Source organism: Bos javanicus, chromosome 14 (genome assembly GCF_032452875.1).
Source record: "Bos javanicus breed banteng chromosome 14, ARS-OSU_banteng_1.0, whole genome shotgun sequence".
NCBI lineage: Eukaryota > Metazoa > Chordata > Mammalia > Artiodactyla > Bovidae > Bos > Bos javanicus.
Window position 1 is genome coordinate 62632307 of NC_083881.1, and position 23652 is coordinate 62655958.

Consider the following 23652-nt stretch of genomic DNA (forward strand, 5'->3'; position numbering starts at 1 on the left):
CCATATCCATTGAGTTGGTGATGCCATCCAACCATCTCATCCTCTGTCGTCCCCTTCTCCTCCTGCCCCCAATCTTTCCCAGCATCAGGGTCTTTTCCAGTGAATTAGCTCTTCACATCAGGTGGCCAAAGTATTGGAGTTTCAGCTTCAACATCAGTCCTTCCAATGAACACCCAGGACTGATCTCCCCTAGGATGGACTGGTTGGATCTCCTTGCAGTCCAAGGGACTCTCAAGAGTCTTCTCCAACACCACAGTTCAAAAGCATCAATTCTTTAGCGCTCAGCTTTCTTTATAGTCCAACTCTCACATCCATACATGACCACTGGAAAAACCATAGCTTTGACTAGATGGACCTTTGTTGGCAAAGTAATGTCTCTGTTTTTGAATATGGTATCTAGGTTGGTCATAACTTTTCTTCCAAGGAGTAAGAGTCTTTTAATTTCATGGCTGCAATCACCATCTGCAGTGATTTTGGAATCCAAAAAAATAAAGTCTGACACTGTTTCCACTGTTTCCCCATCTGTTTGTCATGAAGTGATGGGACCAGATGCCATGATCTTCGTTTTCTGAATGTTGAGCTTTAAGCTCACTTTTTCACTCTCCTCTTTCACTTTCATCAAGAGGCTTTTGAGTTCTTCTTCACTTTCTGCCATAAGGGCAGTGTCATCTGCGTATCTGAGGTTATTGGTATTTCTCCCAGTAATCTTGATTCCAGCTTGTGCTTCATCCAGCCCAGTGTTTCTCATGATGTACTCTGCATATAAGTTAAATAAGCAGGGTGACAATATACAGCCTTGACATACTCCTTTTCCTATTTGGAACCAGTCTGTTGTTCCATGTCCAGTTCTAACTGTTGCTTCCTGACCTGCAAACAGATTTCTCAAGAGGCAGGTCAGGTGGTCTGGTATTCCCATCTCTTTCAGAATTTTCCACAGTTTATTGTAATCCACACAGTCAAAGGCTTTGGCATAGTCAATAAAGCAGAAATAAATGTTTTTCTGGAACTCTCTTGCTTTTTCGATGATCCAGCAGATGTTGGCAATCTGATCTCTGGTTCCTCTGCCTTTTCTAAAACCAGCTTGAACATCTGGAAGTTCACGGTTCACAAACATTATTTCTATAAATCTCTTCCAGTAAATGTCAGAGAAGGGAACACTTCTCAATTCATTATAAGAAGCAATTCTAATAACTAAACTTGAAAAAGACAGTACAACAAGACAGCTAGAGACTGATGACTCTCATGAAGATGGATGCAAAATCCCTTAACAAAATATTGATACATAGCATTCAGCAGTATATAAAAATAATTATGTATTGTGATCAAGTGATGTTTATTCTAGCAATGCAAAGATCATTCAGTATGAAAAGCAGTCAGTGTAATCTACCATATAAACAGTATAAAGAAAAAGTATCCCAATTATACTAATCGAAGCAGAAAAATCGTTTGAGAATATTCAGCACCCATTCATGATAAAAAAAAAAAAAGCTTTCAGAAAAATTGGAATAGAAGGAAACTTTCTAAAATTGCTTTTTTAAACATCTATGAAACACTTGCAGCTAACAGCACACTTACCAGTGGAAGACTAAATCCTTTCCTCATAAGATTAGGAGCGAGGTAGGAATGTTCTCTTTCACAACGCCTATTCAACATAGTACTAGAAGTTCTAAACAATGCAATAAAGTAAGAAGAGAAAATAAAAGTCTGATCAGAAAGAAAGAAAGAAAACCATCCATTCACCATTCATATTATTCTCTTCTGGGATGATACATCAGATCCGTTGATTGTTTTCCTATTGCATTGTCTTTTCTTACTGGTTTGTAACATGTCTTTATATAATCTGAATACTGATCTTTTGTTGATTTCGTATGTTGCAAACTTGTCTCATACATTGGCGTGTCTTCTGCTTTCTTTATTGTACCTTTGATAAACAGAAAACCTTTATAGTAGAGCAGGCAAATTTATCAGTCTGTCCTTTGGTGATTAGCTGTTTTGTGCCTTAAGAACTCTTTCCCCATTTGGAAGGCAGAAAGATGTTCTCCTATATTTTCTTCTAACATTTTGCTTTTCACAGATAAATCCTTAATCCCTCTGGAATTGATCTTCAGGTGTGGCTCCTCCTTGACTTTTTGCTTGGTAAATTATTCCAACCTTCATGAGAGCTCTGTTATCTTTTAGTTCCGGCTTCCCAGCCATGCTGGTTTTGGTTCTCTGTCTCTAAAAATTGTGTAGGCTTTTTTTTCTTTTTCTTTTGGCAAGCCTTGTAATTTTTTCTTGATAGCCAGACATGTTGTAGTGAGTAAAAGAAACTGCTGTAAATAGATTTTCAGTAATGTGGTCATGAGTTTTCAGGGAAAAGAAATATTCTATGTATCCTATGATCAGGTCTCACTCAGTGTTTTGGTGAGCCTGTGCCTCTAGACTGCGATCTTCATGAGTGTTTCTCAGCTTTTTCTCCTCACGTAGGTGGTACAGGATGGCTAGAGTGGGTTGCAGTTGAGTAGTCCCTTCTCCCATGGTGGATGCCTGGAGGAGTCTGAAGCTGAGTATTTCCCTTCTCCAGGTCAGTTGGGTTCTGAGGATGCACTTGCAGGTTAGACTCTGGTAACTAGTTTCCCCTGAGGACAAGAACGGAGTGCTCCGGCATATTTCAAAATGCTCTTTTACACACTCTATTCCGGAAACCTGAACTGACTTTTCTCTGGTATTTACTGTGGGAATCTGGTAGAGCTCCTTGAAGTAAATCTCACAGTATTGTAAGGACTGCCCTCCATCATGACTGTGTCCCCTTGAAGTGTTGAACTCTCAGAGTTGTCCTCACGGAGACTCCAGCAGTTGGTCAATCACAGTTCAGGTTTTCTTTTCCTGGTACAGGGCTTCATGCGGTGGTTTCTGCTATCAAGTCTCTGAGACTTCCTGTATTCCCCTGCTGGTCTCTCCAATCTTGGGTGCAGCGGTTTATGAAACCAAGAAGAGTTGTTGATTCCTATTTGTTGTTAAGAGAGAGTGGTGACTTCCAAGCTTATTATACATGGAGCCAGACACCAGAAGTCTTCTGTTGTCTTTTAATAACTAAGTCAGTGAGAAAGTCTAGGGAGAAAACTCATCCATGGCTAAATCTGGGAAGATGGTCAATTCTCCCTTAGGTAGTCTTGAAAGAAATTTTGGTCAAATGACCGTAGGTTTGTTTTTCTGCAGCCAAGGCATTCTTGTCTTAGAAATTTTGCAAGTGCATGAGTGTTACATGTTAAAAAGCTAAAGAAACCAAAAACAGAAGAATGGTGAGAGAATCCCCTCTTGGCATCATAGCTATGACTCAGATCATTTAAACGAGCTATTTGTTAAAAAGAAAGCATAAATTTAAAATGCCTGTCTGTATGGTATTCAGAGTATGGATTCTGCTTATGGAGAGGCAACACAGAGAGTCAAGAAACCTGGGGTTAAGCCTTGATCTGTCATAGCCAGATTGTTAAGCTTCTTTGTATAAGGTGTATGTTTAGTTGCGCGGAACAAGAGCCCTTCTATGGTGGCTTAACAATATAGAGGTTTTTCTCATCTAATAGCCCAGGAGGAGGCAGACAAGGCCCAGTATAGTGGCTTTCCTTTCAATTTGGTCTTCCCAGCATGTGGTATACTTGTCATTCCGTGGTTGCAAGATACGGCTCCACCTCTGGCATTTTACTGGTGTTTCAGGCATTGGAAGGGGAAGGGCAAAAAGTAAACACCAGAGCCCTTTAATAGAGCTGTTCCCGAAGCTCTACCTAGTACTTTCAACTTACATGTCCAGGGCCCAAAGTGTTCTACCTGCCCATCCTTAGCTGTAGTTTAAACAGGGCAAATTGCTGCCCTGAGGAAAATCAAGGTCCAGGTAGAACAAAGAGCAGACTGAGTGTTGGAGAGTTAAGAGCAGTATCTACCCTACTCTCTAAGCTTCTGCCAAGGTTATCTATCTACCTAGCAGGGTTGTTTGAATAACAAGGTGGAAGATTGTATGCAAGCACACTTTATACACTATATGTGTTTCATAAACAAAGTGAAAAAATTCTGAACTATTATTTTCTTAGCAAACATAAAAACATAATGTTAATAGAAAATCTTACTAAATGCAAAGATTTGGGTAATCAGTATCTCTTGAACCTCAGCTCATTCTCTTTCAGACATCTTTCAGTTCTGTTCAGTTCAGTTGCTCAGTCGTGTCCGACTCTTTGCAACCCCATGAATTGCAGCACGCCAGGCCTCCCTGTCCATCACCAACGCCCGGAGTTCACTCAGACTCATGTCCATCAAGTCAGTGATGCCATCCAGCCATCTCATCCTCTGTCATCCCCTTCTCCTCCTGCCCCCAATCCCTCCCAGCATCAGAGTCTTTTCCAATGAGTCAACTCTTCGCATGAGGTGGCCAAAGTACTGGAGTTTCAGCTTTAGCATCATTCCTTCCAAAGAAATCCCAGGGCTGATCTTCTTCAGAATGGACTGGTTGGATCTCCCTGTAGTCCAAGGGACTCTCAAGAGTCTTATCCAACACCACAGTTAAAAAGCATCAATTCTTCGGCACTCAGCCTTCTTCACAGTCCAACTCTCACATCCATACATGACCACTGGAAAAACCATAGCCTTGACTATATGGACCTTTGTTGACAAAGTAATGTCTCTGCTTTTGAATATGGTGTCTAGGTTGATCATAACTTTCCTTCCAAGGAGTAAGCGTCTTTTAATTTCATGACTGCAGTCACCATCTGCAGTGATTTTGGAGCCCAGAAAAATAAAGTCTGGCACTGTTTCCACTGTTTCCCCATCTATTTCCCATGAAGTGATGGGACCGGATGCCATGATCTTCATTTTCTGAATGTTGAGCTTTAAGCCAACTTTTTCACTCTCCACTTTCACTTTCATCAAGAGGCTCTTTAGTTCTTCACTTTCTGCCATAAGGGTGATGTCATCTGCATATCTGAGGTTATTGATATTTCTCCCGGCAATCTTGATTCCAGCTGTGTTTCTTCCAGTCCAGCGTTTCTCATGATGTACTCTGCATATAAGTTAAATAAGCAGGGTGACAATATACAGCCTTGACATACTCCTTTTCCTATTTGGAACCAGTCTGTTGTTCCATGTCCAGTTCTAACTGTTGCTTCCTGACCTGCATACAGATTTCTCAAGAGGCAGGTCTCCCACAGTTTATTGTAATGCACACAGTCAAAGGCTTTGGCATAGTCAATAATGCGGAAATAGATGTTTTTCTGGAACCCTCTTGCTTTTTCCATGATCCAGCGGATGTTGGCAATTTGATCTCTGGTTCCTCTGCCTTTTCTAAAACCAGCTTGAATATCAAGAAGTTCACAGTTCACATATTGCTGAAGCCTGGCTTGGAGATTTTTGAGCATTATTTTACTAGCATGTGCTGCTGCTACTGCTAAGTAGCTTCAGTCGTGTCCAACTCTGTGCGACCCCATAGATGGCAGCCCACCAGGCTCCCCCATCCCTGGGGTTCTCCAAGCAAGAACACTGGAGTGGGTTGCCATTTCCTTCTTCAATGCATGAAAATGAAAAGTGAAAGTGAAGTCGCTCAGTCGTGTCCGACTCTTAGCGACCCCATGGACTACAGGCTACCAGGCTTCTCCATCCATGGGATTTTCCAGGCAAAAGTACTGGAGTGGGTTGCCATTGCCTTCTCCGAGTGTAATTGTGAGATGAGTGTAATTGTGCAGTAGTAACCCAAGATCCAGTATTTTCATAGATACACATCCTCAAATACCAATCTTCGGATTATTGCCAAACATTGTCATGGCAGACATTTGTTGATTTCCTCCAATATTCCTTTCCCCCTTGTCCCTTTCTCTTAGTAACCTGAATGCCCTTCCATGTGATTTTTCTTTGGAACATCCTACCCTCATCTCTGGGTTTCCCAGGTGGAACCAGTGGTACAGAACCTGCCTGCCAATGCAGGAGACTCAAAAGACTCAGGAGAAGATCCCCTGGAGTAGGATGGCTACCCATTCCAGTATTCTGGCTTGGAAAATTCCATGGACAGAAGAGTCTGGCAGGCTACAGTCCATGGGATCAAAAAGAGTCAGACATGACTGAGTGACTGAGAGACAGAGAGAGAGGCTGTCACCTCTTACAAGGATAAGGCTTGATTAAAGCCGTTCAGACAAGTACAGTGACTGATTCAGTGATGGGCAATCAGAATGACTTCAGAGCTTGAGACTGGCAGCACGCTAACGCTGCCCTCTTGGAAGATGGATGTGTGATCTTGAATCAATGAAGTTATTTGTTTGCACCAAGAGGAAAGGCAGCCAGAAGGTAAAGTCACTCTACAGAAAATACCATGCTAAGAGACTTGCAGAGAATCAAGAGATATAAATAGTGAAACTCTGTTTTCCTAAAACCAGACCTATATCCAGGTTTTTCTTCCCCAACTCAATAAACCAAAATATTTTCTTGTTTTGTTATTTATTTGTTTAAGGGATTTTGAGCTGGGTTTCTGTTACGTGTAGACAAAAGATGCCTAAATGATAGTTTCCACATATATTCCAGGAAAATTATATATATTACTTTAATATGCTGCTTATTGTTTTAAATAATCCATATTTAAATAATATATTGCTTAATGTATTATATATTTGTACTTATATATACACATATATGTGTTGATATGTATATATTTATAAATATTATATACATATTCTGAAATTTATAGTCCTTCCAGGATTAAGGTCATAAGGCCTGAATGTTACTAAAATGCTTGTAATAAATTGCCTGCATGGCATCTGTCTAAAAGATTTTAAATTCTGCAATAGAAGGATCTGAGTATTGCTCTTTTAGGGACATATCATGTCTGTGGTACAAGACTCTCCACTGAGTACTTTGAGAAAAGACCAATTAAGCTGAGGTCTGTCAGTGCTCTTGTAGGTGTGTTTCCTGTTTCCTGTTTGCAAAGGCAACTACAGAAGAAGTAAAAGTAACAGCCTTTCATAAACCGCTTACTGAGCTGTCAAGTGTTCAAGTAAATTATTCATTAATTATGAGTGATCTCAGTTGCAGGGCCAGAGAACTGCCGGCGAGCAAATCTGGCCTTACAGCTGTGGAAGGCTCTGAGACCCGGGACACTGCGTGACTGCATATTGTGAGTTACTTTTTTAACCTTTCAAATGCCTGGGTTTTGAATTGTGTAAATTATGATTCAGAATGCAAAGATGTTGCATCCTGGTTAAGTTGTTGTGTGTTAAATGTTTCTGGTATTTGGTAAATAGAAAATGCTAGTTTATATCTGCCATTAAAGCTTTGTCATGAAGTATGCATTTCCATTTTTAACTCTAGATAAATTTCTGTTACCAAAAACTATTTTACCATTTTACTTTTTAAAAAATTCTTTTCTGTAGTGACTCTGATTAAATAGAAATTTACTTAATTAAAAAAACAAACAAACAAGTAGGAGAAGGGATAATGAAATAAAAAACCCAACTTGCTTCCTGGAGAAAAGGACAATATATATGTGCCCCTCCTTACTTTCCATATCTATCATTTAATACAAAAGATCGAAGAGGATACTGTGCAGCAAATAGATGGAATATTTTTTAATTCAGAAAAGATTCTTTTGAAATCCTGTTATGGTATAATGAGGGCAGCAGCACCCACAATCATGAGTTTCCTGTTAAGATAGGAACACTATTACTTTCCTATTTAGTTGGTGTGGGTCTCAAAAGCCATCTCATTGAACGTTTAGGAAATTGGCTTTTCAGGAAGGGAAATCTATTGATTTATGAATTCCTTGGACAATTTTCAAAATATGTTAATTGCTCCAGATGCGAGCCAGCCAAGGTTTGTAGACAAGGTAGTTTGGCTTAAGCCCTGGCAATACTTTTTGTGACTGTGAAGAAGGCATGAATACTTACTTGGCCAAATAGTTCTATATGAAGACCAAATGGTAAAAATATTAAAGTGAACGTGGGCCAGAACAGAACCTTAGTTTGTATTTTGCTGATACTTCAGGGAAGGGAGATAAGTCAATATAAAATGAAACTTATATGTATTTAGCTCTTTTTCATCCCACTTCCTTCATCACCCATTAACTCTCTATGGTTTAATTAATAGATGAGTAATATAGCTCATCTGGATATAATGAGAAAGTGAAAGTGAAAAGCCTTTCACTTTCAATTGTATTCCAAATTGAATAAAGCCAGTTCTTTTAATGAAAGCTATAGGACAGTAATAAAATATTTGAAGTCGAGCTAGTCAATATCTATTGTTTTTTTTTTTCTCATAACATTTATAACTAAGCCTCAATGCCAATACATTTCTCCTGAAGGCCAGGAGAGAATTATGCATTTAAGTTGGCAGTAATCAGGCGGCTTGAGATACTCTGAAGTACTTATGGATCACACCCCTAAACATGGTAGTAGCCATTGCATTAATTCCTTGGATCATTGTGATATCAAGCTAAAGAATAATGAGAAATGTGTATTTTTGCCCCCAAAGACAGTAAAGCATATGTATGATCCAACATAAGAACCCTTCCCCTTAATGTGACGGTGTGGAGAATCAGTATGTCTGCTATTGGCCCTCCGCAAGCATCCAAGTCTCTGTCTCTTTTAAAAAAATTTCATTTATTTACTTGTTTATGGCTGCACTGGGTGTTGGTTGCAGTGCTGTGGCTTTCTCTAATTGCTGCAAGTAGGGGTTACTCTTTGGTTGCGGTGCATGGGCTCCTCACTGCAGTGGCTTCTCTTGTTGTGGAGCATGGTCTCTAGAGCTCCAGCACAGCAGTTATGATACATGGGCTTAGTTGCCCTGTGGTATGTGGAATCTTCCCAGGCCAGGGATCGAACTTGTGTCCCCTACATTGCAAGGAGGATTCTTTTTTTTTAAATAATTAATAAATTAATTAATTTTTTGGAGGCTAATTACTTTACAATATTGTATTGGTTTTGCCATACATTGACATGAATCCACCACGGGTGTACATGTGTTCCCCATTCTGAACCCCACCTCCCACCTCCCTCCCTATCTCATCCCTCTGGGTCATCCCAGTGCACCAGCCCCGAGGACCCTGTATCATGCATCGAACCTGGACTGGTGATCCATTTCACATATGATAATATACATGTTTCAATGCCATTCTCCCAAACCATCCCACCCTCACCCTCTCCCACAGAGTCCAAAAGACTGTTCTATATATCTGTGTCTTTTTTGCTGTCTCACATACAGGGTTATTGTTACCATCTTTCTAAATTCTATACATATGCATTAGTATACTGTATTGGTGTTTTTCTTTCTGGCTTAGTTCACTCTGTATAATCGGCTCCAGTTTCATCCACCTCATTAGAACTGATTCAAATGTATTCTTTTTAATGGCTGAGTAATACTCCATTGTGTATATGTATCACAGCTTTCTTACCCATTCATCTGCTGATGGACATCTAGGTTGCTTCCATGTCCTGGCTATTATAAACAGTGCTGCAATGAACAGTGGGGTACACGTGTCTCTTTCAATTCTGGTTTCCTTGGTGTGTATACCCAGCAGTGGGATTGCTGGGTTGTATGGCAGCTCTACTTTCAGTTTTTTAAAGAATCTCCACACTGTTCTCCATAGTGGCTGTACTAGTTTGCATTCCCACCAACAGTGTAAGAGGGTTCCCTTTTCTCCACACCCTCTCCAGCATTTATTGCTTGTAGACTTTTGGATCGCAGCCATTCTGACTGGCGTGAAATGGTACCTCATTATGGTTTTGATTTGCATTTCTCTAATAATGAGTGATGTTGAGCATCTTTTCATGTGTTTGTTAGCCATCTGTATGTCTTCTTTGGAGAAATGTCTGTTTAGTTTTTTGGCCCATTTTTGAATTGGATCATTTATTTTTCTGGAATTGAGCTGCAGGAGTTGCTTGTATATTTTTGAGATTAATTCTTTGTCAGTTGCTTCATTAGCTATTATTTTCTCCCATTCTGAAAGCTGTCTTTTCACCTTGCTTATAGTTTCCTTTGTTGTGCAGAAGCATTTAAGTTTAATTAGGTCCCATTTGTTTATTTTTGCTTTTATTTCCAATATTCTGGGAGGTGGATCATAGAAGTTCCTGCTGTGATTTATGTCCAAGAGTGTTTTGCCTATGTTCTCCTCTAGGAGTTTTATAGTTTCTGGCCTTAAGTTTACATCTTTAATCCATTTTGAGTTTATTTTTGTGTATGGTGTTAGAAAGTGTTCTAGTTTCATTTTTTTTAAAGTCGTTAACCAGTTTTCCCAGCACCACTTGTTAAAGAGATTGTCTTTTCCCCATTGTATATTCTTGTCTCCTTTGTCGAAGATAAGGTGACCATAGGTGCATGGATTTATCTCTGGGCTTTCTATTTTGTTCCATTGATCTATATTTCTGTCTTTGTGCCAGTACCATACTGTCTTGATGAATGTGGCTTTGTAGTAGACCCTGAAGTCAGGCAGGTTGATTCCTCCAGTTCCATTCTTCTTTCTCAAGATTGCTTTGGCTATTCAAGGTTTTTTGTATTTCCATACAAATTGTGAAATTATTTGATCTAGTTCTGTGAAAAATACCATTGATAGCTTGATAGGGATTGCGTTGAATCTATACATTGCTTTGGGTAGTATACTCATTTCTACTATATTGATTCTTCTGATCCATGAACCCAGTATATTTCTCCATCTATTTGTGTCCTCTTTGATTTCTTTCACCAGTGTTTTATAGTTTTCTATATATAGGTCTTTTGTTTCTTTAGGTAGATATATTCCTAAGCATTTTATTCTTTTCGTTGCAATGGTGAATGGAATTGTTTCCTTAATTTCTCTTTCTGTTTTCTCATTGTTAGTGTATAGGAATGCAAGGGATTTCTGTGTGTTGATTTTATATCCTGCAACTTTACTATATTCATTGATTAGCTCTAGTAATTTTCTGGTAGAGTCTTTAGGGTTTTCTATGTAGAGGATCATGTCATCTGCAAACAGTGAGAGTTTTACTTCTTCTTTTCCAATCTGGATTCCTTTTATTTCTTTTTCTGCTCTGATTGCTGTGGCCAAAACTTCCAAAACTATGTTGAATAGTAGTGGTGAGAGTGGGCACCCTTGTCTTGTTCCTGACTTTAGGGGAAATGCTTTCAATTTTTCACCATTAAGGATAATGTTTGCTGTGGGTTTGTCATAGATAGCTTTTATTATGTTGAGGTATGTTCCCTCTATTCCTGCTTTCTGGAGGGTTTTTTATCATAAATAGATGTTGAATTTTGTCAAAGGCTTTCTCTGCATCTATTGAGATAATCATATGGTTTTTATTTTTCAATTTGTTAATGTGGTGTATTACATTGATTGATTTGCAGATATTAAAGAATCCTTGCATCCCTGGGAAAAGCCCACTTGGTCATAATGTATGATCTTTTTAATATGTTGTTGGATTCTGTTTGCTATAATTTTGTTAAGGATTTTTGCATCTATGTTCATCAGTGATATTGGCCTGTAGTTTTCTTTTTTTGTGGGATCTTTGTCAGGTTTTGGTATTAGGGTGATGGTGGCCTCATAGAATGAGTTTGGAAGTTTACCTTCCTCTGCAATTTTCTGGAAGAGTTTGAGTAGGATAGGTGTTAGCTGTTCTCTAAATTTTTGGTAGAATTCAGCTGTAAAGCTGTCTGGTCCTGGGATTTTGTTTGCTGGAAGATTTCTGATTACAGTTTCAATTTCCATGCTTGTGATGGGTCTGTTAAGATTTTCTTTTCTTCCTGGTTCAGTTTTGGAAAGTTGTACTTTTCTAAGAATTTGTTCATTTCTTCCAAGTTGTCCATTTTATTGGCATATAATTGCTGATAGTAGTCTCTTATGATCCTTTGTATTTCTGTGTTGTCTGTTGTGATCTCTCCATTTTCATTTCTAATTTTGTTGATTTGATTTTTCTCCCTTTGTTTCTTGGTGAATCTGGCTACTGGGTTGTCAATTTTATTTAACTTCTCAAAGAACCAGCCTTTGGCTTTGTTGATTTTTGCTATGGTCTCTTTTGTTTCTTTTGCATTTATTTCTGCCCTAATTTTTAAGATTTCTTTCCTTCTACTAACCCTGGGATTCTTCATTTCTTCCTTTTCTAGTTGCTTTAGGTGTAGACTTAGGTTATTTATTTGACTTTTTTCTTGTTTCTTGAGGTAAGCCTGTATTGCTATGAACCTTCCCCTAGCACTGCTTTTACAGTGTCCCATGCGTTTTGGGTTGTGTTTTCATTTTCATTCGCTTCTATGCATATTTTGATTTCTTTTTTGATTTCTTCTGTGATTTGTTGGTTATTCAGCAGTGTGTTGTTCAGCCTCCATATGTTGGAATTTTTAATAGTTTTTCTCCTATAATTGACATCTAATCTTACTGCATTGTGGTCAGAAAAGATGCTTGGAATGATTTCAATTTTTTTTAATTTACCAAGGCTAGATTTATGGCCCAGGATGTGATCTATCCTGGAAAAGGTTCCATGTGCACTTGAAAAAAAGGTGAAATTCATTGTTTTGGGGTAAAATGTCCTATAGATATCAATTAGGTCTAACTGGTCTATTGTATCATTTAAAGTTTGTGTTTCCTTTATAATTTTCTGTTTAGTTGATCTATCCATAGGTGTGAGTGGGGTATTAAAGTTTCCCACTATTATTGTGTTATTATTAATTTCTCCTTTCATACTTGTCAACATTTGTCTTACATATTGTGGTGCTCCTATGTTGGGTACATATATATTTATAATTGTTATATCTTCTTCTTGGATGATCCTTTGATCATTATGTAGTGTCCTTCTTTGTCTCTTTTCACAGCTTTTGTTTTAAAGTCTATTTTATCTGATATGAGTATTGCTACTCCTGCTTTCTTTTGGTCTCTATTTTCATGGAATATCTTTTTCCAGCCCTTCACTTTCAGTCTGTATGTGTCCCTTGTTTCGAGGTGGGTCTCTTGTAGACAACATATATAGGGGTCTTGTTTATGTATCCATTCAGCCAGTCCTTTGGTTGGGGCATTCAACCCATTTACATTTAAGGTAATTATTGCTAAGTATGATCTCATTGCCATTTACTTTATTGTTTGGGGTTCGAGTTTATACACCCTGTCTAGAGAAGATCCTTTGGCATTTGTTGGAGAGCTGGTTTTGTGGTGCTGAATTCTCTCAGCTTTTGCTTGTCTGTAAAGCTTTTGATTTCTCCTTCTATTTGAACGAGATCCTTGCTGGGTACAATAATCTGGGCTGTAGTTTACTTTCTTTCATCACTTTAAATATGTCCTGCCATTCCCTCCTGGCCTGAAGAGTTTCTATTGAAAGATCAGCTGTTATCCTTATGGGAATCCCCTTGTGTGTTATTTGTTGTTTTTGCCTTGCTGCTTTTAATATTTGTTCTTTGTGTTTGATCTTTGTTAATTTGATTAATATGTGTCTTGGGGTGTTTAGCCTTGGGTTTATCCTGTTTGGGACTCTCTGGGTTTCTTGGACTTGGGTGACTATTTCCTTCCCCATTTTAGGGAAGTTTTCAACTATTATCTCCTCAAGTATTTTCTCATGGCCTTTCTTTTTGTCTTCTTCTTCTGAGACTCCTATGATTCGAATGTTGGGGCATTTAACATTGTCCCAGAGGTCTCTGAGGTTGTCCTCATTTCTTTTAATTTTTTCCTCTCTGTTTCATTTATTTCTACCATTCTATCTTCTACCTCACTAATCCTATCTTCTGCCTCTGTTATTCTGCTGTTGGTTCCCTCCAGAGTGTTTTTGATCTCATTTATTGCATTATTCATTATATATTGACTCTTTTTTTATTTCTTCTAGATCCTTGTTAAACATTTCTTACATCTTCTTAATCTTTGTCTCCAGGCTATTTATATGTAACTCCATTTTGTTTTCAAGATTTTGGATCATTTTCACTATTATTATTTGGAATTCTTTATCAGGTAGATTCCCTATCTCTTCCTCTTTTGTTTGGTTTGGTGGGCATTTATCCTGTTCCTTTACCTGCTGGGTATTTCTCTGCCTTTTCATCTTGTTTATATTGATGTGTTTGGGGTGGTCTTTCCATATTCTAGCAGTTTGTGGTTCCTCTTTATTGTGGAGGTTCTTCACTGTGGGTCGGGTTAGACATGTGGCTTGTCAAAGTTTCCTGGTTAGGGAAACTTGTGTCTGTGTTCTGGGGGGTGGAGCTGGATTTCTTCTCTCTGGAGTATACTGAAGTGTCCAGTAATGAGTTTTGAGATGTTAATGTGTTTGGAGTGACTTTGGGCAGCCTGTATATTGAAGCTCAGGGCTATGTTCCTGTGTTGCTGGAGAATTTGCATGGTATGTCTTTCTCTGGAACTTGTTGGCCCTCGGGTGGTGTTTGGTTTCAGTGTAGGTATGGAGGCATTTGATGAGCTCCTATTGATTAATGTTCCCTGGAGTCAGGAGTTCTCTGGTGTTCTCAGGATTTGGACTTAATTAAGCCTCATGCCTCTGGTTTTCAGTCTTATTCTTACAGTAGCCTCAAGACTTCTCCATCTCCTTTCAAAGACAATGGGCTGCCTTTCTGGGTGCCTGATGTCCTCTGCCAGCATTCAGAAGTTGTTTTGTGGAATTTGCTCAGCGTTCAAATGTTCTTTTGATGAATTTGTGGAGGAGAAAGTAGTCTCCCCGTCCTATTCCTCTGCCATCTTAGGATCGCCCCCTGCAAGGAGGATTCTTAACCACTGCACTGACAGGGAAGTCCAAGTCTGTCTTCTGGGTCTGTGATCTCAGGGCCAGTTGATTTCTCACTGCAGATTTCCTTCTTGAAAGGGTTACTCACTCAGTCATGTCCAACTCTTTGTGACCCCATGGACTGTAGCCAGCAGGCTTCTCTGTCCATGAAATTTTCCAGATGAGAATACTGGAGTGGGTTGCCATTCCCTTCTCCAGGGGACCTTCCTGACCCAGAAATTGAACCCAGGTCCCCTGCGTTGCAGGCAGATTCTTTACCATCTGAGCCACAAGGGAAGCCTTTTCCTTCTTGAGTGAGCCTTAAATATACTCTACTCCATCTCTGATTTATGCAGAGCAACGAGAGGCTGAGTGTGTGCCAGAGGTTTGAGGCATCTGCCAGACCCAAAGGAGGAGGATTTGAATAAGAAATTAACTGGAAAGTTCTTGAGGCAGTGAAGGAACCACTTCCTGCTCAATTACTGTTGGCTTGAGAGGAGAAGGCAAGGCAAGGGTCAGGATGACCCCTTGAATAGAGATTAAACTTTCTAAGCATTCCAAAATAATGGCCTAAGGTAGCAAACATTGCCCCAATTTCCTGGGCTTTCTAGAATTTTGTTCAAGAATTCGACTCTTGTGAAAGTCACCTAGTGACAGAGTTCCTGACAACAATAGATAGGAAAGATATGTGTAAAACACTATCTGAAAGTGAAGTATATGAATAGACTCTAGATTTACAATCATTTTTGATTTGCTGTTGTCTGGGTATCTCTCTTTATCTCCCTTAGCTAGAATTACTTCGTCTGAATCCCCAAGAAGTTCATACTCTTCCCCAAGGCTTCCTATATGACTAACTTCTCAGTTACATGGATTTTTATTTTTCTACAGTTTTCTGCACTAAAGACCTTTTTCCTCCTCCTCTTAAAAAAAATGCTATTTTAATCCTCTTAGCCTAGGAGCTTACTACTTTTTATTTTCAATGTCTCATAAATCCTTTTTTATTTAAAAAAAAATCTACTTCATCAATAGCATATCTTTTGTTCGGGAGTAGTAATGGAGAGAGATTATCTCAGAGCTGAGAGCACAGGATACCACATATCTAGAGGATAATTAAGTATCCATCCATATGTTTTCAAATAGAGACAAATACTGATTGTTCAGATAATTGATTCCCTGCAATGACTTTCCATTCAGTCATGTTTTTAAGGCCAAAACATCTAATAAAGTCAATGTTTTTTTAGAAAAAAGAATATAGTGTAGATGACTTCTCAGCAATTTTGCAGTAAGTTCTTGGAGTATCATGTAGACTTAGGAGAATGTTGTTTGTAGTAGATAACTGATGATTCCAATTAACCAAAAAGTATAGGTGATGCTAGTGGTAAAGAACATACCTGCAATGCAGGAGATGTAAGAGACTTGGGTTCAATCCCTGGGTCAGGAGATTCCCCTGGAGGAGGGCATAGCAACCCACTCCAGTATTCTTGCCTGGAGAATCCCATGGACAGAGGAGCCTGGCAGGCTACAGTCCATAGGATCGCAAAGAGTTGAACACGACGGAAGCAGCTTAGCATGCATGTATGCACTGATTAAGCACCTACTTACTTGAGCCCTAGTGGAAAATAATATAGTATATCATGACTCATATATTTAATAACAGATCACATTCCTAGAAACCTAATTCATCTACCCATTCAGTAAATATTGAGTGCTTGCTGTATTTTAATAACAGGCATTGTGTTAAATGATGAGGATTTGAATGGAGAACACGGCAGGGATGGTTTCTGTCTCCAGTTGAGTGGTGTAGGGATGTTCATCAAATAATTACAGAAATATTCTTTACAAATGTGATCAATACTATGATAGGAGGAAAGAGCACAAAGAAAGATGGGAAACCAAGACTATAAAATAGAGGCACTACATCTAGTTGAAATGGTGATAGGGAAGGCTTCCCTGAAGAAATCTGAAGAGATGGACAGTGGGGAGGAGAGTGTTCTAGGCCAAGGCCCCGAGGTAGGAGGGAGCTTGGAGCTTACTAGGAACTGAACCAAGGCTAGTGTTGCTAGAGAACAGAGGGAGCAAGGTGTGAGGGAAAGCAGAGTGGTGGCAGGGGCGGATCATGAAAGGCTTGGTAGAGAATGAATGAATGCATGAATGCACACATGGACAAATGGACATACCATGGATTAGTCCTGTTGTCTCCTGTCGTTAGAGTGAAAATAAAAAGGAGTTTGCAACTGTATAATGACTCTGCTATTTGGGAGAAGGTATTCATTGATTCATTCACTTATTCGGCCAGTAAATACAAGACAAAATTCCCTGTTCATGTGGATCTTAAATTCTAGTTGGACAAGCAGACAATATGCCAGGAAGCAAATATATAGGTTTTATAGTAATTTTTTGTCTATGATTAAATGGTGTAAGTGGTCTTTAGATGAAATTTTGAAAATTATTTCAAATATATATTGAATTGTATCTGTGTATGGTTATTCCCCTGTTTAGTTAAATAAAGTTATGTCCTCTAGCAGAGCTAGGACCACGCTCAGCACAGGTGTTCTTCAGAGTACTCAGTTCACAGTCAAAGACTTCAGAGAAATTCCAAGAGAATAAAATAAGAGAAGGAGGGCTTCCCTGGTGGCTCAGTAGTAAAGAATCAGTCTGCCAATGTAGGAGACATGGATTCGATCTCTGGCCTTTAGGAAGATCTCACACACTGTGGAGTAACTAAGTCTGTGCATCACGGCTGTTGAGTCTGAGCTCTAGATTCAGGAGCCACAACTACTGAAGCCGGAGTGCCTAGAGCCTGTGCTCCACAAGAGAAACCACTGCAGTGAGAAGCCCAAGCACCGCAACTAGAGAGTAGCCCGCACAGCAGTGAAGACCCTGCACAGCCAAAAATAAATAAATAAAAATGAAAGACACCTCTGTCTGAAAAAAGTAAGAGAAGGAAGCTGAGAGATTTGTATTTACTCTTGTTTCTGAGAAGCTAGTGATAGCACACCCACCGGCACCTGACCCGCAATTCCTGGAGTGGTGGGGGCAGGAGGAGGGGAGCAATGAAAAGATTTAAGTAAAAATAGCTGAGTTGACACCAATGGGAAACGATTTAAAAGGGAGTCTTTCTATTTCTTTTTACAGAAAGAGAGCTACATATATCTTATTATACACTCAAAATACTTTGTAGATTTTGCACACATTATCTCAATAAAAGGTTCACATCATAAAATCAACATACACATTTAAGGAGAGATGGTTCTTTGCCACATTCCTCAAAGCTGTTTTTTAACTGATAGTGCATGTTACAATCATCAGTGACTTACATTCAGAAAATAATACTTACCTGGAACCTTGTTTGCATTTTCAGTCATGCCTGTCTTTTCTGCTTGAAGATTTCCATGTGGTACTATTTTCATATCTGCATATAAATTATTACCATTGATGCAATTAATAAACCAGAACACCTGTGGGGTCACCTTCAGGTCTTGCTTGCCAAAGTCAGAGAGTAGTTCATGGATCAAAGGGAGGCATAATGCGTATCTGTTTTAATTTTCAAGAATTTCCTGCTTTCTGATTTCCAGATTACATGAATCAAAGTGATTATTTCTATATAAGACATGAGGAATAATAGAAATGTTGTTAGTGTATCCTTTAGTGCAGGATTTCTTAGCTGCAGCACTGTTAACATTTTGGACTAGATAATTCTTTTGTGAAGGGCTGTCCTATGTACTCTTGCCTGGAAAATCCCATGGACGGAGGAGCCTGGTAGGCTGCGGTCCATGGGGTCGCTAAGAGTCGGGCACGACTGAGCGACTTCACTTTCACTTTTCACTTTCATGCCTTGGAGGAGGAAATGGCAACCCACTCCAGTGTTCTTGCCTGGAGAATCCCAGGGTTGGCAGAGCCTGGTGGGCTGCCGTCTATGGGGTCACACAGAGTCGGACACGACTGAATCGACTTAGCAGCAGCAGCAGTCCTATGCACGGTAGGATGCTTAGTGGCCTCATGGTGCCAGTAGTATCTCCCAAGTATGACAACCACCTCTAGACATTGCCAAATGTCTTCTTGGGGGAGCAAAATCCCTCTCGTTGAGAACCACTTCTTGAGTACATCATCATCAGGGGCTCGCAGTGCTGTTTTAGCTTTGTGTTGTATTGCAAACACGTCCAACTCCAAGTGCATAGCTTTCAGTTTAACAGCATGGTTTCTTTCTAATTCTGTAGTTCTTACATCACAAGTAAAAATTACATTGTGAAACCAGAATTAGATTTTTATTCAGCCAAATGTGTGCAATCCTGACATGGTAATGTGTTCTGTAGGAAGGGAGGGAGTGGTTTACACTTTGAGGGCCTTGTTTCATCATTAAAAACCTTACAAAATTGTATCCTCAAAGATTAAAACTTACTTAGCTGCTCAACTATTTTTTTAAAAGAGACATTTATGGGAATCTTAAGCCCTAGTGTGTGAGATGAGTGCAATTGTGTGGTAGTTTGAGCATTCTTTGGCATTGCCTTTCTTTGGGATTGGAATGAAAACTGACCTTTTCCAGTCCTGTAGCCACTGCTGAGTTTTCCAAATGTGCTGGCATATTGAGTGCAGCACTTTCACAGCATCATCTTTTAGGATTTGAAATAGCTCAACTGGAATCCCATCACCTCTACTAGCTTTGTTTGTAGTGACCTGCCTCCTGAGAAATCTGTATGCAGGTCAAGAAGCAACAGTTACAACTGGACATGGAACAACTGGACATGGAACAAACAGACTGGTTCCAAATCAGGAAAGGAGTACATCAAGGCTGTATATTGTCACCCTGCTTATTTAACTTACATGCAGAGTACATCATGAGAAAGGCTGGCCTGGAGGAAGCACAAGCTGGAATCAAGATTGCCTGGAGAAATAACCTCCGATATGCATATGACACCATCCTTATGGCAGAAAATGAAGAAAAACTAAAGAGCTTCTTGATGAAAGTGAAAGAGGAGAGTGAAAAAGTTGGCTTAAAGCTCAACATTCAGAAAATTAAGATCATGGTCTGGCCCCATCACTTCATGGCAAATAGATGAGGAAAACAATGGAAACAGTGAGATTTTATTTTTTGGGGTCCAAAATCACTGCGGATGGTGACTGCAGCCAAGAAATGAAAAGACGCTTACTCCTTGGAAGAAAAGTTATGACCAACCTAGACAGCATATTAAATAATAGAGACATTACTTTGCTAATAAAGGTCTGTCTAGTCAAAGCTATAGTTTTTCCAGCGGTCATGTATGGATGTGAGAGTTGGAGTATAAAGAAAGCTGAGTGCCAACGAATTGATGCTTTTGAACTATGGTGTTGGAGAAGACTCTTGAGAGTCCCTTGGACTGCAAGGAGATCCAACCAGTCCATCCTAAAGGAAATCAGTCCTGAATATTCATTGGAAGGACTGATGCTGAAGCTGAAACTCCAATACTTTGGCCACCTGATGCGAAGAGCTGACTCATTGGAAAAGACCCTGATGCTGGGAAAGATTGAAGGTGGGAGGAGAGGGGGATGACAGAGGTTGGATGGCATCACTGACTCAATGGACAAGAGTTTCCGTAAACTCCAGGAGTTGGTGATGGACAGGGAGGCCTGGAGTGCTGCAGTCCATGGGGTTGCAAAGAGTCGGACATGACTGAGTGACTGAACTGAACTGAACTGGTGATAGATACATAGAAACTTGCATGAGGCACATTCAACAAGTTTATTTCTGGTTTTATAGGAAGTTGAAAGCAGCAGAGAGAAAAAAGTGCCACCCTTGTATCCTTTGGTGATGGTTCTTGACATTTTAGTGTAAGTTATTACCATAGCATATTGGTTTAATGTTCCCTTAACATCTGTGGTTTACTCAAAGTTTCTGAAAATGGGAAAAATGTGTGTTCTGTCGTTGTTCAGCTAAGAAATGGCATTTCCAGATCACTTTAATCATATATGATTGAATCTTCGAAAGTGAATTTTACTATGCTGTGGTGCCTGGGGAGACACAGATTGCATAAATTCACTTAGACTCATGACTAATATATGACACCATTAAGAGAATTTTATTTTGAATTCCTTTTTACTGTTATTATCTACTTTGCCTAAAGGCCTCTTGACTCAAAGTGTTTCACAGAGCTCAAATGAGACCCATGTTATTTTGTTAAATAGAACGTTCTTTCATGTTGCTATGATGTTCAGGAATATTTAAGAGCTTCCAATTGTCAAAAATAAAGTTCTAACTCTTTTCCATGGCACTTAAAGCCTTTCCTAACTGGGCAACTTTAGGTTGCCCATCTTTTCAGATTTGTCTCCTTTACCTCCATTTGCTCGTCTCCATATCACACTTCGGGGGCAATGAACTCAGTTGCCCAGGGCATCCTTGCATTTTTCTGCCTTTATAGCTTTTCTCATGTTATGATTTCTACTCCACAGATTCCAATCCATGTTTCAGAATTTTTTCCATGAAAATTTCCCAAATTTTCTCTGTTGGAATTAATCTCTCTCTGTGTCCTATAATATTTGGAAAGCTCTGCTGCTGCTGCTGCTAAGTCGCTTCAATCATGTCTGACTCTGTGTGACCCCATAGACAGCAGCCCACCAGGCTCCCCCATCCCTGGGATTCTCCAGGCAAGAACACTGGAGTGGGTTGCCATTTCCTTCTCCAATGCGTGAAAGTGAAAAGTGAAAGTGAAGTCGCTCAGTTATGTCCGACTCTTCATGACCCCATGGACTGCAGCCCACCAGGCTCCTTCATCCATGGGATTTTCCGGGCAAGAGTTTTGGAGTGGGTTACCACTGCCTTCTCCAATGCATGAAAGTGAAAAGTGAAAGTGAAGTTGCTCGGTTGTGTCCGACTCTTCGCAACCTCATGGACTGCAGCCTACCAGGCTCCTCCACCCATGGAATTTTCCGGGCAAGAGTACTGGAGTGGGGTGCCAATTGCCTTCTCCATTGGAAAGCACTACACTGGTGCTTTTCAAACTATCTGTGGGAAGAACTAGATTTTTTCAAAATTTCTTATTTATTACAGGCCAATATGTATTCTCCTGTCTATGACCAGTACTGGGATAGCGCCATGTAAAATTCACATATCTGAACTGTCTAGACCCCATTCAATGAGCCAAGTCCACTTGATTACACATTTGAGTGGTGCAGCTGTGTCCACTGCTGTAAATGTGTCTAAACGATTATTTGCAATCTCTGTACTGGTTCTGTTGCTGTCTGATGAGAAATAGTTCATGAGGTGGTGCTGGTTCAGAGACTACACTTTAAATAGCTCTGCCCTAGACGATAAGCTCTGCAAGACAGGGCCCATGTCTGCTTTTTTCATCATTATTATCCTAGCATCTGGCATTGCCATCACATGGTAAGCACACTTATTCCACATAGAAGTGTCATATTACAGATCAAAGTACCAAAGTAACTTGGATCAGATCTTGATCACTTTTTAGCATTTACAGGATGATCATGTCTAACCTGTATCAATAAGAAATATCGGACTGAAAATAGAAATTAATGAGAATATCAGACTGTTCTCTTTTAAACATACATTCTCTTTAGTATAAAATCTCCTGAAATGGAACACCCAACCTGCTAGTCCTGGTATAACATTTAAGAACGAAGCTCACTTAATGATTTCATTTTCTTTCCCTAAATAGTTGCAAAAACTCACTGTATTCAACTTAATTTAAGTGAAATAAATGCAGATAAAAGAAATCTAAAACACTTTGCCTGTTAAATAACAGTGTTGAAAAACTAAGAGAAATGTATTTCTTGTAGGAAAAAGACCCCACGAAAAGAAAACTATATTTGAAATCAAAATGGCACCTCAAGGGGATACTAAATAGTCCAAAATTTTAGTTTTGAAAATGAGAATCACATGGAGTTAGTTTAACATCTACCACTGTAATTTTCTACTTGGGAAAACACCTGGTATATGAGTCATATTTTCAAAATTTAAAATTTAAGAGATATAGAATACTTGACAATGCTGTTTTTGAACATAGATTTCTAACTTTTAGTAGTTCAAGAGTGTCTTTCTGAAGTGGTAAGTAGTTGTAATTGAATGTTCATATTTTTCATTGACTATTTCATTGTATTAAAAACTGACAGTCAAGAAAAACATGAACACTTACTATATGTTTTCCCCACCCTTATTACCCACTGAGTTTTCCATGGAACTTTTGACATTTCTGGGAAACATGTGGCATATGACCAGAACCATAATTAGTAACAATTTGATGTTATAGGAATTCAGATTTTGGCAATTTCTAACTTTTTCGTTTGCAATGCAAAAGCAGTGAATACAGATCCTAAGGGTGCATTCTGGAGTCAGCTTTTCCCTCCTTTACAAACTGTGATATTGTTTTGAAGACTCACAAACACATTTATAGCTTGCCCTAGACCCAGAAGCTGCCAGAAGGAGGTGCTGTTCTAAGCACTTTACACACACCAACTTATCTAATCATGGCAATAACAGGGGAAAAAACAAGAGCATGAAGACATTAACTTGCCAAAATCACTTCCATGAGAAATTGCGTAGTTGAGATTCATCTCAGGGAGTCTGGCTCCAGATTCTGTGCTCTGACTTTCACAGAGTAGTGTCTTGTGCTGCATTGCTCCTGTAAGTAGAGACTGCATTGGTAGAATCCTGCTGAAGAGTTTATTTTCTTGCTGACTGTCTCTGGGAAATGCCAGATGACTATGAATGATGGGTAACTGGGAATTCTGGGTAGCCAAGGAATCCTGGGTAACCAGGGAATGCTGGGTAACTGGGGGAAAGGGGTGCAAAGCCCTTAGTTATCTGCTTACTCTGAGCAACTTTCTAGCATCTGAAAACCAAAGAATTGTCATCAGTACAAGGTCAGGGACTGTCCTACAGAGTCTGTCACTCTCACATAGGATCCCTAAAAACAGTGTTATCTTTGAGTCAGAAGGGTGAATATTTGTAGTAATCACTTTTGCTTTGTGTTGGAAGCCATGGCTGCTGAGGCTAAAAATCACAGAA

The 23652-nt window shown here is 39.4% G+C and overlaps 1 protein-coding gene across 5 annotated transcripts in view; it reads left to right on the forward strand.

Annotated features, from left to right (window-relative positions):
* NCALD (neurocalcin delta) overlaps positions 1-23652 on the forward strand; it is a 468302-nt gene that overhangs the window by 266215 nt on the left and 178435 nt on the right. For 3 of the 5 annotated variants that reach the window (XM_061439257.1, XM_061439262.1, XM_061439260.1), the window contains exon 4: positions 7036-7123. The exons of the other annotated variants lie outside the window; for them this stretch is intronic. The gene's annotated coding sequence lies outside the window, so the exon portion shown is untranslated. The remainder of the gene's footprint in view (positions 1-7035; positions 7124-23652) is intronic. 5 annotated transcript variants of the gene reach the window in all.